The sequence below is a fragment of the Prunus dulcis genome, chromosome 6 (assembly GCF_902201215.1).
Source record: "Prunus dulcis chromosome 6, ALMONDv2, whole genome shotgun sequence".
In the NCBI taxonomy this organism is placed as follows: Eukaryota; Viridiplantae; Streptophyta; class Magnoliopsida; order Rosales; family Rosaceae; genus Prunus; species Prunus dulcis.
The window spans coordinates 14,529,547-14,544,384 of NC_047655.1; the positions used below are offsets into that span (position 1 = coordinate 14,529,547).

At 37.8% G+C, this 14,838-nt stretch overlaps 1 pseudogene; it reads left to right on the forward strand.

Moving 5' to 3' along the window:
• The first annotated feature begins 2,249 nt into the window (after positions 1-2,249).
• On the forward strand, positions 2,250-9,335 carry LOC117630329 (annotated as a pseudogene).
• Positions 9,336-14,838: the final 5,503 nt, after the last annotated feature.

Sequence of the window (14,838 nt, forward strand, 5' to 3'; positions counted from 1 at the left end):
CAAGATCATTTAACTGACTTAGGCATCGGAGGGCCTTTGGCCAACACTCCCGGGTGTGGTCCGTTGACTCCGCTCAAAGGGTGGAAGAATCTCTCGTGAATATTCTCTTGTCAGAAATTTGCTCAAACAACAACCCCTACAAGTTAATGAAATTCCCAACCCCCACAAATTAGGGAAAGTCTCAAAATATATTAAGACATTGTAGTATTAAAAAACATACAAATTTCACAAATTTTGCCAAGAGTTCAAAACTAATTGAATTAGCTTAAACAGATAATTAGTATCCAACATTAGCTGCAAAATACTACATGATTCATGTACTTGATAGGCCAATAATGCTTCAAAAGTATTTAAGGGTCGAAATCCTTACACCAAAATTCAAAATTAAACGCCATTTACAATGATATAATTATTATCATTTTATTTGAGTCTTTCCTATATACACTTCATGACAATTGACTCAATGTAGATTTTGTCAAGACTTCGCTGTAGTTCCCTCTCTATCAAAACAAGTCCACTGCCAAACGTTAGTGTTTAATGGGCCTGAATGAATTGATAGAGACAAACCTAGTAAAATCCATTAATTCCTTCAATGTATCAACAAAATTAGAAAACAATAGAATCTTGTAAAACCAAAGTAAATAATAGGAAGAATTGAAGAGCTCTCAACATCATATTACAAATGACATGAAATAAAGATGCTTTAAACAAATATGGTGAGATACCAAATCGACAATAAGCAGTAACATATATTATTAAAGCCCTAAGTTCTATATGCAAATCAAAGTAATGTACTGCTGGAAAACTAAATCAATAAATTAGTAATATGTATATGCAATTTTGTCACCAGATACGTCAACAAAATAATATTAGGGACATTAAAGGAGAGAGAAATATTTTGAAAAGATGCTAAAATGGACAAAAATGCCCTTATTATTTTTGGATTTCCAAAGGAATATTTTACATTTGTATGTATTTGGTTTGAAAGTTTAGGAGTTTTTCTGTCTTTTTCAGAAAAAATTTGGTTTTTTCCAAAAATGAAAGTTTTTTTGTGTCTAAAACCTAGATTTACTATAATATTATGCATGAGACATGCTGCCTTGATAACCCAATTCTCAAATCAAACAAATGGAAACACTTATCTGACAATGTCAATCATTCTCGTGACACCCCTCTCAAAGGTTCTTTTGGAATTTCGCGTCTTTCATTTTTCATTATTCGTCAGAGTCTAAGACTCTTAAGCTTCCACTAAAATTTTATAAAACATAGTAGGTTCTGAAATGGAGTTTTAGTTATATGAATAATTTGAGTAGCACCCAAATCTACTCTTAAGATTGTTGGAAAAATTTGATGATGGATGCTACTTTTTCTGCAAAACATCACATAAAATAATTATTAGTAAAATTATAATTTTCATTTACATAGTAAATTAAATAAAATTAATAAAAGTACTGTTAAATACTTATCTTTTGGGGAATAGAAGATCATTCTCTCTTCATGCTTAAGTAGAATAATAGCTTTAGGTTGAGGCGTTTCATTCATTGTTCTTAAGAGTAAATTTCGCCCCTTGAAAACAATGTCTCGGTGTAGCAAGGTTACCATCCAACCTATGACCCTCATAAGCGTACACTCGCAATATTTGGGTCAAAAGTACAACTCAAATCTTTCCCTTGATAAAAGCTAAAAAAAATTAGAACACAAAGATACACACACTCAAAGAATGTGGGGAGAGAAATGAAGAAAGGTTGCTCGAAACATGCTGCTCCAATATTGCTCCACATATCATCCAACTAGCCCTAAGGCTTTTTATAATTGGTTCCACTTAAAATCTGGAAACATAAAATAAATTTTGTATTTTAAAAGACTCACAAAAATTCCAACGGGAGGGCAAGGTAGGGAAGAAGATTGGCTTTCCAGCGTCTTTGGTGTTTTTTGGTTTTTAAATTTAATTTTAGAGGGCAAAAGTCCAGCAGCGAAGGAAAAAAAAAAAAAAAAAATTTAAAAATGACACATGACATTAAAAAGCACAACTAGCCTCTCTCTTCATTGAAAAGCAAAACAAATCACTCATTGACCGAAGAGAGAAACCGTGTGCTCACACACTACACCGTTTCCAACTTCTCTCTCCCTTTTCTAAGGCTGTTTGCTTTGCTTCTTCTTGTTGGTTTCTTGGCTGATCGTGAGTTGTATTTATTTTTGGGCGAGTTTCTGGTTAGCTTGCTGGACTTGTGGTTGTTGTCTTACCAGTTCTCTGGCTTTGTAAATTTTTTTTTGTTCAGGTAACATTAAGCTAAAGCAGCTGCCTTGATTCGTCTCCATTTCCATAATTGCTTTGTTCAGGTAACATTAACATGAAGTATATGCAGTTTTTAGTTCACTGGTGTAGGCTTATTGAAACCAACCCATTATTTGAAATGTCATTATATTTTTGTTTTAAGTGTTGTAATTCGTATTTTTGTTTCTTCTGAGCTGTGCTAATATGTGAATAACATAATTGCTCATATGTTGAATTCCTCTGTTTCTCTCTGCTGAATTGGAAGGACAGGGTAATGTTCTTTGTTAGATATTTAATATCTTTTGTTTGATAAAAATAATCTATTTCCTTCTTTGTATTCATATTTGTTATTATTATCTATTGAGTTTTGTATTATTGCATAGGTGTTGATAAGAGTTCTGTTCTTATCAAACTAATGCATATTGATTGTACAAAGTCCGATATAAAATATACAACAACGGGCTCAGAAAGATAATCTGAGTCCAAATTGACATGTTTTGCTAAGATGATCCAAATTAACTTGTTCGACTCTCTAGATTTCCCTAGTTGTCCCAACGTCGTATTCTTAATCTGGTTTCTTAGATTTTTATTTACACCAAAAAAAGACCTCTTCAAATTTCAATTTTTTTTTCTTTTTTCAAGCCATTTATCATCATCTTTGTATCTATTCAGTTGAGTGTCTGCATTTTTGAATATTTAGCTAGCAAAGTTCTTGTTTCATTGAGTAGTGTTTGCTGCAGCAGCAGATTGCCAATGGCATTGAGCACCCAAAGAGCCTCTGCCTTTCTTTCTTCAGCTGCTCAGTTGGGTCCTCAACAGAACCACGATGTGTTTTTGAGTTTCAGGGGTGTAGACACTCGAAATAGCTTTGTATCCCATTTATACCACGAATTGCAGCACAGGGGAATTAAAACATTCAAGGATGATCCAAAGCTTGAAAGAGGGACAACCATTTCTTCAGAGCTCTTCAATGCAATTGAAGAATCAAGGCTTGCAATCATTGTTCTCTCGCCAAACTATGCTTCTTCTTCCTGGTGCTTGGATGAACTTACAAAGATTCTACAATGCATGAAATCCAAGGGCACAATTCTGCCAGTGTTTTATAATGTGGATCCGGCCGATGTAAGAACACAGAGGGGTAATTTTGGGTGCGCATTCACTGAGTATGAGGAAAGGTTTAGGGAAGACATAGAAAAGGTGAAGCGATGGAGAGCTGCTTTAACAGAAGTGGCCAATTTATCTGGGTTAGATTCAAAGAATGAGTAAGCATGAGTGAACAACCTATGTCTTAACAAGGTTTGGATGTAACATTTACCTTGTTATGTTTATGGCGTATATTTTTTTACTTTTCTTCCTTGTATTGTAGGTGTGAAAGAAAGCTTATTGAAAAGATTGTTGAATGGGTGTGGAGGAAAGTGCATCACACATTGAAATTGTTAGATTCCACGGAGTTGGTGGGACTTAAGTTTGTGAGTAAACAAGTAGATTTGCTTCTAGCTCCTGATGCAGATGATGTTCGCTTTATAGGGATATGGGGGATGGGGGCATTGGCAAGACAACCATTGCCAAGCTAGTTCATGATTGCGTTGGTATTCATTTTGAAGTTAGCTGCTTTCTTGCTAATATTAGAGAGGTTTCTGAACGTGGTAATCTTGTTGATCTACAAAGAAAGCTCCTTTTCCCGATCTTGAAGCAACAAATTACTCATGTTTGGGATGAACAGTCAGGAACCTATTTCATTAAGAATTGCTTATGCAATAAAAAGGTTCTTCTCATTCGTGATGATGTGAATGATTCATGCCAACTAGAAAAATTGGTTGGAGAAAAGGATTGGTTTGGGAAGGGGAGTATAATCATCATTACAACTAGAGATGAACGTTTGCTAGTCAAGCATGATATACATATATCATATAAGGTAGAGGCATTAGGTGATGATGATGCTCTTGAGCTCTTCAGTCAGAATGCCTTTAAAAAAAAAATTCCAGACGAAGGTTTTTGGGAATTGTCTAAGAGTTTTGTAAACTATGCCAGAGGCCTTCCACTAGCTCTTAAACTTTTGGGATGCTCGGTGTATAAGAGAGATCAAGATGAATGGAAAAGTGAATTGGAGAAGCTACGGAAAAATCTTGAGCCAAAAGTTTTCGATTTGCTCAAACTAAGTTATGATGGACTAGATGAGATGAACAAGAATATATTTCTTGATGTTGCATTTTTCCATAAGGGGAAAGATAAGAAGCAAGTAATTGAAACACTAGACAGATGTGGCCTATGTGGTCGTATTGGGATAGATGCTCTTGTTCAGAAATCACTCTTAACTAATATTTCAGACAACATTGTTGGGATGCATGATTTGATACAAGAAATGGCATTTGAAATTGTTCATCGAGAGTGTCCTGAAGAGCCTGGTAGACGCAGTCGATTGTGCAATCATGATGATATCTCTCATGTATTCATAAACAATACGGTAAGAAATTATGTAGATGATACAACGTTTTAGAAGAAATATGATTTGTTTTAAGCACAATATTAGACTTAAATGTGGAATTAACTTTTCCTTTACTATTCCTAATTACAGGCAACAAACAAAATTCAAGGCATTGCCTTACGCATGGGGAGACTTGAAAAGGCAGATTGGAATTGTGAAGCCTTCTCTAGGATGTATAACCTGAAGTATCTTGAATTTTATAATGTGATCATTTCTTCAAGCCCGAGAAGACTTCCTAATTCCTTAAGAATTATCAAATGGAGTGGTTATCCTTCCAGATTTCTCCCACCAGGTTTTCAACCGAATTTCCTTATTTCACTTGAGATGCGTGACAACAAACTTGTTCGGCTATGGGATGGGAGAAAGGTAAGATTATTGACCATATTCCATTTTACTAATTAATTTTTAAATTTTAAAAAAATAAGTTTTAAGTTTTTTGGTAGCTGATTGTATATTCTGCCAATTTTTTTTTATTATTGATCAAACAGGACTTGCCCAACTTGAAAAAAATGGACCTTTGTTACTCCGAAAACTTGACCGCAACCCCAGATTTCACTGGCATTCCGAAACTTGAGCAGTTGAAATTTGAAATGTAAGAACCCAAAACAAAAATATCTAAAAAGAAAGAAAATATCTAAAAAGTAAGGAAAATATCTTTTAGCAAAAATGACCAAATTGCCCTCGTATATTTTAATGGGGGAAAATTTGGCTTTTTAATCGAGAAAGAATTTGGGAATTCTGCTTACGCCATTGCGTAGAGCGCGGCGAAATGAGTTCGTAGACACGGAGTAAACCCAAATCGGAGCCGTAACGAAGAAGTTATGGTCTAAAAACCGCGAAGGGCAAAATGATAATTTGGTCAAAAAGTCAGATTTTTATACCCCTCTCTCTCTCTCCCTCGTCACTTTCTCTCTCTTCCTCTCTCTCCTTCCGCGCGAACTGGGCAGTGCGCCCGTTTGACTTCCAGGCGGCGGCCTGGCCACCACAGGCCGAGCCGATCTCCGCCGTGGGTACCTACGGGTCCGCCTCCGTGTCGCCGTCACAACCTGACCAATCTCCACCCCGGAGCCGCCCTGAGCTGGCCGGAAAATTGTGTTTTCCGATGGAGGTTCGTTCGAAGTTACCCGAACTTCCAGCTCGAAATTCTCCTTCGTTTCTCCACCAAATCGATCGAGTAAGGCATCAGAGGTCCAGCCGATCAGCAGGAGGAACCTTCAAAGGGTCAAATTAGCTCGGACCATCTGTGAGTGGACTTTTCTTTCTTAAAAGATTTTATAAGTGACTTTATACAAGGATTTTATCTCGATTTTATATAAATAAGTTATTATAAGCGAATCTTATTATTTGATCTTTAATAAGTATTTTGCAAATCTTTGAGCATGTTTTATACTGTTAAATATTTCGAGTTACATATATGATGAAAGTTATGTTTAGTAGCATACCTCGAGTTTTATATAACAGAATAGCAACAGCATCGAGACTACAGTCAATTTATCAGATTTCAGAAAGTTACCAGATTTTTAATTAGACCACCATGTACCCGTTTTTTTATGGTGATTACCCAGAGTCGGACCGATGTCTACGGACATCCAGTCTGATTATAGTTCAGTCAGTGCACTTGACTTTGCCTCACGAATTTCGGGGACGCTCGGACCGTGAGTGCCAGGATTTGCGGCTCGGCAGACTTGGTGTCCCGAGACCTGCCAGGATTGCGGCTCGGCTGACTCTGTGTCCCCGAGACCTGCCAGGATTGCGGATCAGGCTGACTACGGTCCCCTGCATCCTGCCAGAGCGACTCGAGCTGACTTGGTGTCATCGAGGAATCTGCCGGCGGGACAGGCTGATCATAGTCCCCTGATTTCGCCAGTTTGCGGCTCGGGTGGACTGTGTGGCGCCCGAGACCTGCCAGGGAATTGACGGATATGACAGGGGTACAAATAGGTGGTATTTTCAAAGGATTTTGAGTTTTCTTTTATTCAAGGATGACTTTCAGCGATTTTATATCGGCTTTTTAGTATTCGCACAGTTATATCTCTATATCTTTATTCTGTTATACCAGTTCTTGATTCCTCCAGGCAGTGATATCTTTGTATATTTGATCGATTATGTAAGTTTATTCATCAGCATATGATTCATGCTTATAGAATCTTTTATATTGAGATATAGTTAAATTTTCGATATATAAATATATATCCCTAGTTATTTCAAAACGGGGGTATTATATTCTGGATTGTTTTTAAGAATTTCACTTTTTGTCCACTCACAGTTTAAAACTTGTTTTTCGCCCCCAGGTCGTAGAAGTGCACAGGATCCACCACCGGGCCACTCTTAGCCTCCGCGCTTCAAAGTCAGGTAGAGTTTGTAGAAAAATCCTTGAAAGCCCGTGAACTTTGGAAAATTGCTCTGATATCGAGCTTTAGTGGAAAAACTGAAACTGGCAAATATTGGTTTATCCTATTCTGGCTGTTGGTGTGGATTTGTTGAATATTTAACATGTGAAAATTTTGGGATTGGTCAAAATACAGGGGAGACTCTGCCGAATTTTCGGCAGAAGTCTAAGGGAATTTTAAGGATAAATTGAAGTAAGAAGGGTAAAAAGGTCATTTTTGCCCGACATTTGCCAGGTGTCGAACACGTACAGGACTTGGCTCAAATTTCAAAGTGGAAATTGGGTCGGGTCCTGTCATGAAAGATGTGAGAATTTAGTTGAGATTCATCCGTCAATTGCATTTCTCAAATGGCTTAAATATTTAAATCTGAATGGATGCAAAAATGTTAAGAGTCTTCCAAGGGAGGTAGAAATGGATTCTCTTGCATATTTCAGTCTTGAGTGTTGCTCAAAAGTGAAAACGATTCCAGAATTTTCTGGACAAATGAAAAATTTGTCATCGCTTAATTTAAATGAGACGTCCATTGGGAAATTACCTTCATCGATTGGACGTTTGGTTGGCCTTACTGCTCTGAATATAAGGGATTGCAAAAATCTTTTGGGTCTTCCAAGTGCAATTTGTAATTTGAAGTCTCTTGAATGGCTCAATGCGAATGGATGCGCAAACATTGACAAACTCCCAGAAAGCTTGGGGGAGATGGAGTGTATAGAGTGGCTTTTTCTAGGTGGAACTGCTATAAGACAGGTGCCATGGTCCATTGTTCGTTTGAAAAACCTCAAATATCTAGATTTTGGTGGATGTGGATCACAGCTCAAATATCAAAGAAATGGTTTTGTGTTGGATTCGCTAGATGGTTTATTGTCTTTGACGAGATTGGATCTGAGTGATTGTGGTCTTTGTGAAGGGGATATTCCGGGTGATATTGGCTGCTTGTCCTCTTTAGTAGAATTAAAGCTTAGTGGAAACAATTTTGTTAGCCTTCCTGCGAGCATTAGATGTCTTTCTAAGCTTAGGTTATTTCGTGTGAACATGTGCCAAAGGCTTCAACAATTGCCCCATCTTCCATCAAATAGCACACTAGATATAAACACAGACAATTGCACTTCCTTAAAAATGCTATCAGGTCTGCTAAAGTGGAGCAGAAACGGAGAAATAGAAATGTATACTTTTACTTTGCGTTCTGCCAATTGTTTTGGATTGGTCAACAATGAAGGCTGCGATAGTTTAACACTTCGAATGCTATGGAGATTCCTTCAGGTTCTCTCTCTCTCTCTCTCTCTCTCTCTCTCTCTCTCTCTCTCTCTCTCAATAATGACTTACTAACCTATATGTGGTCACAGGGGTTTGTTGGCCAATTAAAAATTGTAATTCCTGGAAAGAAAATTCCAGAGTGGTTCAGTAATCAAAGTGTGGGTGACTCATTAACTGTGGAGCTACCTCCGGATTCATGTAGCACGTGGATAGGGATTGCTTTTTGTGCTGTGTTTAGAGAAAATCAGACAAATCCAGCTGATGACCTTTCTGAATTTCCTTGTTTTCGAATTGATTGTTCCGCAGGAGGAGAATTCCTTGCGCGTAGTGATACTTTTAAAAGAGGCAATGTTGTGTCAGATCACCTTTGGGTAATTTATGTATCCCGTGAAAAACTGAAGAGGAAATGTGGTCAGATAAAGGTTTTGTTAGAAACTTATTATAGCCAATATTCAGAATGGTCACCCAGAAAATATTGCTCGAGTGTGAAGAAGTGTGGTTTGCGTTTGGTGCTGGAGCAAGATGTGGAAGAACTCAACCAAATCATGATGGACAAATCCATCATCACCAGCACTACTACTTCTCCTTCCAATTCAGCAGATACACAAGGTCAACAGCGCGACGTCGATGATGGGGCAGATCCAAAGTGGTAGTCCTCACCAAAAATCTCTCTGTTGCAAAAACTATGCTCTTTCCAAAGGAGCAGATCAAGATGAACTAAATGATGATGATGATGATGTTGGTGACGAAGCTAGACCCAGAAAAAGAAAAGAGATTGATGTGATTGGGGCTGACCTATGATTATTCCTCGCTTTTGAAGCTAGAGGCGTCACATCTGCTGCATTTCAATGTGAGTTGCTTCTCTTGCTGATTCTACTTTTTATTGTTTTTGGATTTGATGTACTGTTGTTTGTTCCACTGCTTGTGCCTCATTCTACTGGCCTTATGTTGCTGTATTTTTTTTTATTTCCGTTCCTTGTTTTGTTTTAGGAGCAAATCTGAATTTTTTTATTTGGAAGGTAACCACTTTGATTTCCTACTTAGACCTTACGTCCTCTTATTTTTCACTATTGTTGAAAAGTTCAATAAAAACTGTTATTCTTAAAAGAGGAGCTAAATTTTTATTAACTTTGTTTTTTAAAAAAAGTCCTTAAATGTCTGCACATAAGACTTGAGATGCGAAAAACGCTCCCAGCACTCTATCAAATGTCTCACAATTGATAGTAGTAAGTTACCGCCATCTGTCTCCCAGCATTTCTCATTAGATTCATCTCTTATTATTGTTTGATTACAATTCATCACTTTGTTATAAGGATCCGTTTGGCCGCACCAGTTTTACAAGGTTCTTTTCTAATACATTGCATTTAATTGTGTGAGGCACCTTACCACTGCCAATGTTGGATGAGGGACTTCAAAGTCGATTCCACAATCTTCATCAGGTTGTTGGGGTTCATAAATATCTTCCTCGAATTCGCCTTGATTGTCAGCTTATTCGTTAATGCGTGCACACAGATTTCTTGTTGCCTCCTTCGTTGGGCATTGGACAGCAAAGTGTCCAAAACCTTGGCATCTGTAACATCTTTGAGTTCCACCACCACGTGTACCAACTAGCACTCCTTTTCCTTTGGCAGTTTTTACTAAATTAGTCATAGATGTTGGAGAATCAGTTTGATTGACTTTAAATACTTCTCTAATTCTTGTACCATCTGGAAAACCCTCTCTAAAGTATTCACGTTGTGAGGAATTAATTCTCTTCGAAGCTCTGGACGAAGTCCTGATCTAAATCGAGAAAGAGTCATCCGTCGATCTTCCCTTATGTCACATCGCAGCATGAATTCCTCTAATTTTGCAATATATTTAGCAACTGGCATGTTGTCTTGACGAAGAGTTTGCCAATCGTCCAATAAACTCTATTGATAGGATAATGGTAGATATTTCTACTTCAACCTTTCTTTCATCTCACCGCAATGGATGATTGGTTCTTCACCAGCTCTCCCTAGTTGTGTTTCAACATTTGTCCAAAACAATCCAGCTTGACCCACCAATTTTATCTTAGCAAATCTCACCCTTCGAGCTTTAGACATGTCATGCCACTCAAAATAGCGATCTATTCTAGCTAACCAGTCTGGAGTGCTTTAGGATTTAGTTCACCATCAAAACTAGGAGCGTCAATTTTCACTAATGTCATCACCCTTTCATCAAGGTCTTGCTCATAACCACGATGAAAATTGTCTCTCTGCGTCTCGATCATTCCTTCTATCATGACGTTGTCGATCATGATTCCTCTCTTCTCCATTCACACTTGCTTCATCATGCTAGTTAGCTGCTTCTAAGTCTGCAAGGCGACGTTCCATGAGTCTGGATCTGGTGTTTGAATCTGTCACTTGCTTTGATAGGTTTTCCATAATCTGAACAAGACGTTTAAAGTCTGTCTTTGGCTCGTCTGTCTTTCTAGGCATAGTTGGAGCCATCACTTGACACACGACATGAAGAACAAGAAACACTTGAAAATTTTGAACCCAAGGAAAACGAAAACCAAGTTCTGATGCCAAATTTGATGTAGGATATGGGTGAATTTAGTATTTAGGTAGTTAGCAGAAGTGAAAACAATGGAAAACAGAAAATAGAACAAAAGGGATAGGTCTGGAATCACTCTAGGGGTGTTTGGCTTCATACCAAGTAGTCTCCAATCTCTAGAAAATAAACTTTTCTTTATATCTCAACAATTGAATTTTAAAGAACTACATAGGGGGTATTTATAGCAAACCAAAACCTAGAGACAATAAGATAAAAATCCCTTACTAGAACAGAAATCCTAATCCACCAAGGAACTAATTCAAATAAACTAGGAAACTTAAATCAAATCCTACTAAAATCTGGAAACTAAAATCCTAGTAAAATCATGTAAACTAGAGAATCTAAGAAACTAATAAATTAGGAAACTAACTAATGATGTCCGCATCAGATTGGTGGCATTCAACATGTTTCAATTTGTTCTCTATTAGGTAGGAGAGGAGAACAAATCTCTTGCTACATTTTGTTGGTTTTTTCCATTGAGAAATACAAATATGGAGGATGTCTGTTGCAATTCACATTTTGCTGTGTTGTAAATCTTTGTGTTGTTATTCCAATCACTCATAAATAAAACATTTTGTAATTTTTTTAATAGATTGTGTTTGTTAGTTTGTATGCTTGTATCTTATTGGCAAATTGGATTAATTTTTGCCCATTCAATTGTTAGATTGGTTCATGCTTTATTGATTATTTTTACCAAATGCAGTTTATGGAACGATACTTTAAGAGAAAGTTCTCATCAACTACTTCTAGTTTGGATAATGCGGGTAGTTCGAGTTCGAGAGATGTGGTAGGTAATTCGAAAGAGAGTGAGTTGCAAGATGTCTCGGCTAATCTTCCTACAGACCTTGGACTTCGTCCTCAAATGTTGGATTATGATCTTAACATTCGAGGCGAACTTAGATGAGCATATCTACAAAAGGGTCCATATTAACCTAAGAATCACATATTTTCACAAACTGATCTTTCAGGGTATGATCAACGCTTTAATGTCAAGTGGTTTAATGAGTTTGATTGGTTTGGAGTACAGTATTAGTAAAGATACTGCATTTTGCCTTTATTGTTATCTCTTCAATTCAATTTCAAAATTGGTCAAGGGTGTAGTGACGTTTTCACAGAAATGTGTTTTAGAAATTAGAAGAAAAAAGATATAATTAGGCAACATGTTGGAGGTATTGGTAGCGTTCATAATCAATCTAGACAATATTGTATGGATCTTATGAATCAGAAGCAACACATCCAAATAGTTTTGATAAAGCAATTAGACCAAGCTCGTATTGATTATCGTATTTGCTTGACAGCTTCTCTTGATTGCGTGAGATTTTTGTTGAAGCAAGGGTCTTTCTTTTTGTGGCCATGATGACACTTCAAACAATAGGGGGAATTATGTAGAACTCTTACAATTTCTTGCTGATCATAATGAGAAAGTTAAGGCCATTGTGTTGGAAAATGCTCGAGGGAATCTGAAGCTAATAGCTCCAACAATTCAAAAAATTCTTGTGAATTCTTGTGCAACTGAAACTATTTGGAACATCATTAAGGATATGGATGGTGCCTTCTTCTCTTTATAAGTGGATGAATCGTGTGGTGTATTAGAGGAAAAAAAAATGGCGATGGTGTTTCGTTATGTGGACAAAAAGATGTAATTGAAAGGTTTGTGGGTATTTAACATGTTATTGACACTAAATCAATCACTAAAGGAAGCTATTGACATTGTTTTCAATAGAAGAATTGAGCGTTTCCATGCTAAGAGGACAATGATATGATGGAGTTAATAATATGAATGGTGAGTTCAATGGTCTTAAAACATAGATTTTGAGAGAAAATCTTTGTGCCGATTGTATTCATTGTTTTGTACATCAATGAATATAATTGTTTTGCACATCTTGTGGCCGTGGCAAAGGGAAATGTTGATGTTGTCATTTTCTTCACATCTTGCAATAGCTTGGTTAATATTGTTGGAATATCGTGTAGGTGACGTGACATGCTTAGAGATCAACTACAAAAATATATTATGGAAACTCTTGAAAACGAGAATCTTCCAACAGTGCGAGGCTTAAATCAAGAAACTTGTCTCAAGCGTGCCGATAATACACGTTGAAACTCATATTATGGTACATTACTTAGTATCATTTTCATGTTAAAATTTATGGTGAAAGGGCTTTAATTGATTATTGAGGATGACTCCACTAATAATATAGGCGAAACAAATAGTCATTGAGATAAATACAATCTTTTGATTTGGTATTTCACCTCTTTTTTTTTTTTTGAGAGTCATAAATGATTTGTCACAAACATTATAAAGAAAAGACCAAGATATTGGGAATGTAATGTCTTTAGTTAAATATTGCAAGGACAAACCACAAAACATGAGAGATAATGAATTTGAAGCCTTGCTTGATCAAGTATCTTCCTTTTGTGGCAAACATGATATTGAGGTTTCAAACATGGATGATGCATATGTAGTTCCATAGAGATCACATTGTAGAGCTCCTAAAATAACACAAATTCATCATTATTGTGGGAACCAAATTAAACCTGAACCCTAGGTCAAATAATTAGGCCAATCAATTTGGGAATTATTTGACCTAATTGGGAGTTACCTAATCTAATTGGGAATTACCTAATCAAATTGGGGGTTACTTGAATTAATTGGGAAATTACATGATTCAAATTGGATGTATTTGATCATCGCCTTAATTAGGGATTCGGTTAAATCCCTAATCCCTAAATACACCAACCTCACCAACTATACCAACCTCACCAACTACACCAACCACACCAACCTCTTCAAGGCCACTATAAATACTTGGCTACGCACAAGGATGAGGTACGTCAGAACTACTACTAAAACCTCTGTAGAGATCTTCCCTTACAGACCCTAGCTACCTCTTCTCTCTCTCTTTTACATAAGGTTCTGGCCGCCGATTTATATTATAAACATATCTCCGTACCCTATTAGCTATTGTTTTCTATACGATTCAATTGAACTAATTTAGCCATCAGAGGGCCTTTGGCCAACACCCCCCCGGGTGTGGTTCTCTTATTTGTTCTATTTTGCAGGGAGAAAGAGGCAGCGAAGAAGAAGAGAATCTTTCCAATCGAATATTCTCGTGGGGAAATTTGCTCCCACAAATTGGTGCTTTCATTGAGAGCACGGGTTATACTCAACGCGTGCTCAAGGAATCTGTTCCTCATATTTTTCAATCAACCAAAGCCATTCCACCCACGATCCCGCGATCGACATGGTGGCTCCACCACCTCTCACCACCGTGCCACCTACCGTACTTCCAGCTGAAACCACCGCACCGGCCACCGCCGCCGAATATGGTGGAATCTCCCATCAAGGTGGGCTCGTTACCACCGCCGACTTAGGCCCGGTCTTGGAGCAACTTCAAGCATTCCCTCCATTGCTTCCACGCTCTACACACTTCTCTCATCCCAATCCACGAAGTCAAGCAGACCTTAGTCTGAGAGTTGGCCAACTAGCTCAGAGAATGGACGACCAAAGTAGTCTGATGAGGCATCTCCTCAACCAAATAAGCTTGGTTCAAAACCTTGGCCTTAGACAACCGGGCGAAGAGAGAAGGATGGACGAACGCGACGGTAGGCAGCACGACGAGTACCAAGCAGGTCAAGCAGGAGTTAGCAGACAAGGCGAGGGACAACAACGTGATCAGCCTGACAACATGTTGCAAGCATTCGCGAGCCACACTCAGAGCAGACGAAGTCATGCATCCAGGTTGAGCCTGAGGAATGACGTGCGCGAGAGGCTGGGCCCACGACTTGACATCCACGCTCGCCTGGGCTCGCAGGGAAATATACATCAAAAGCTAGGTCCCAGGGAGGTCAACCAAACAACC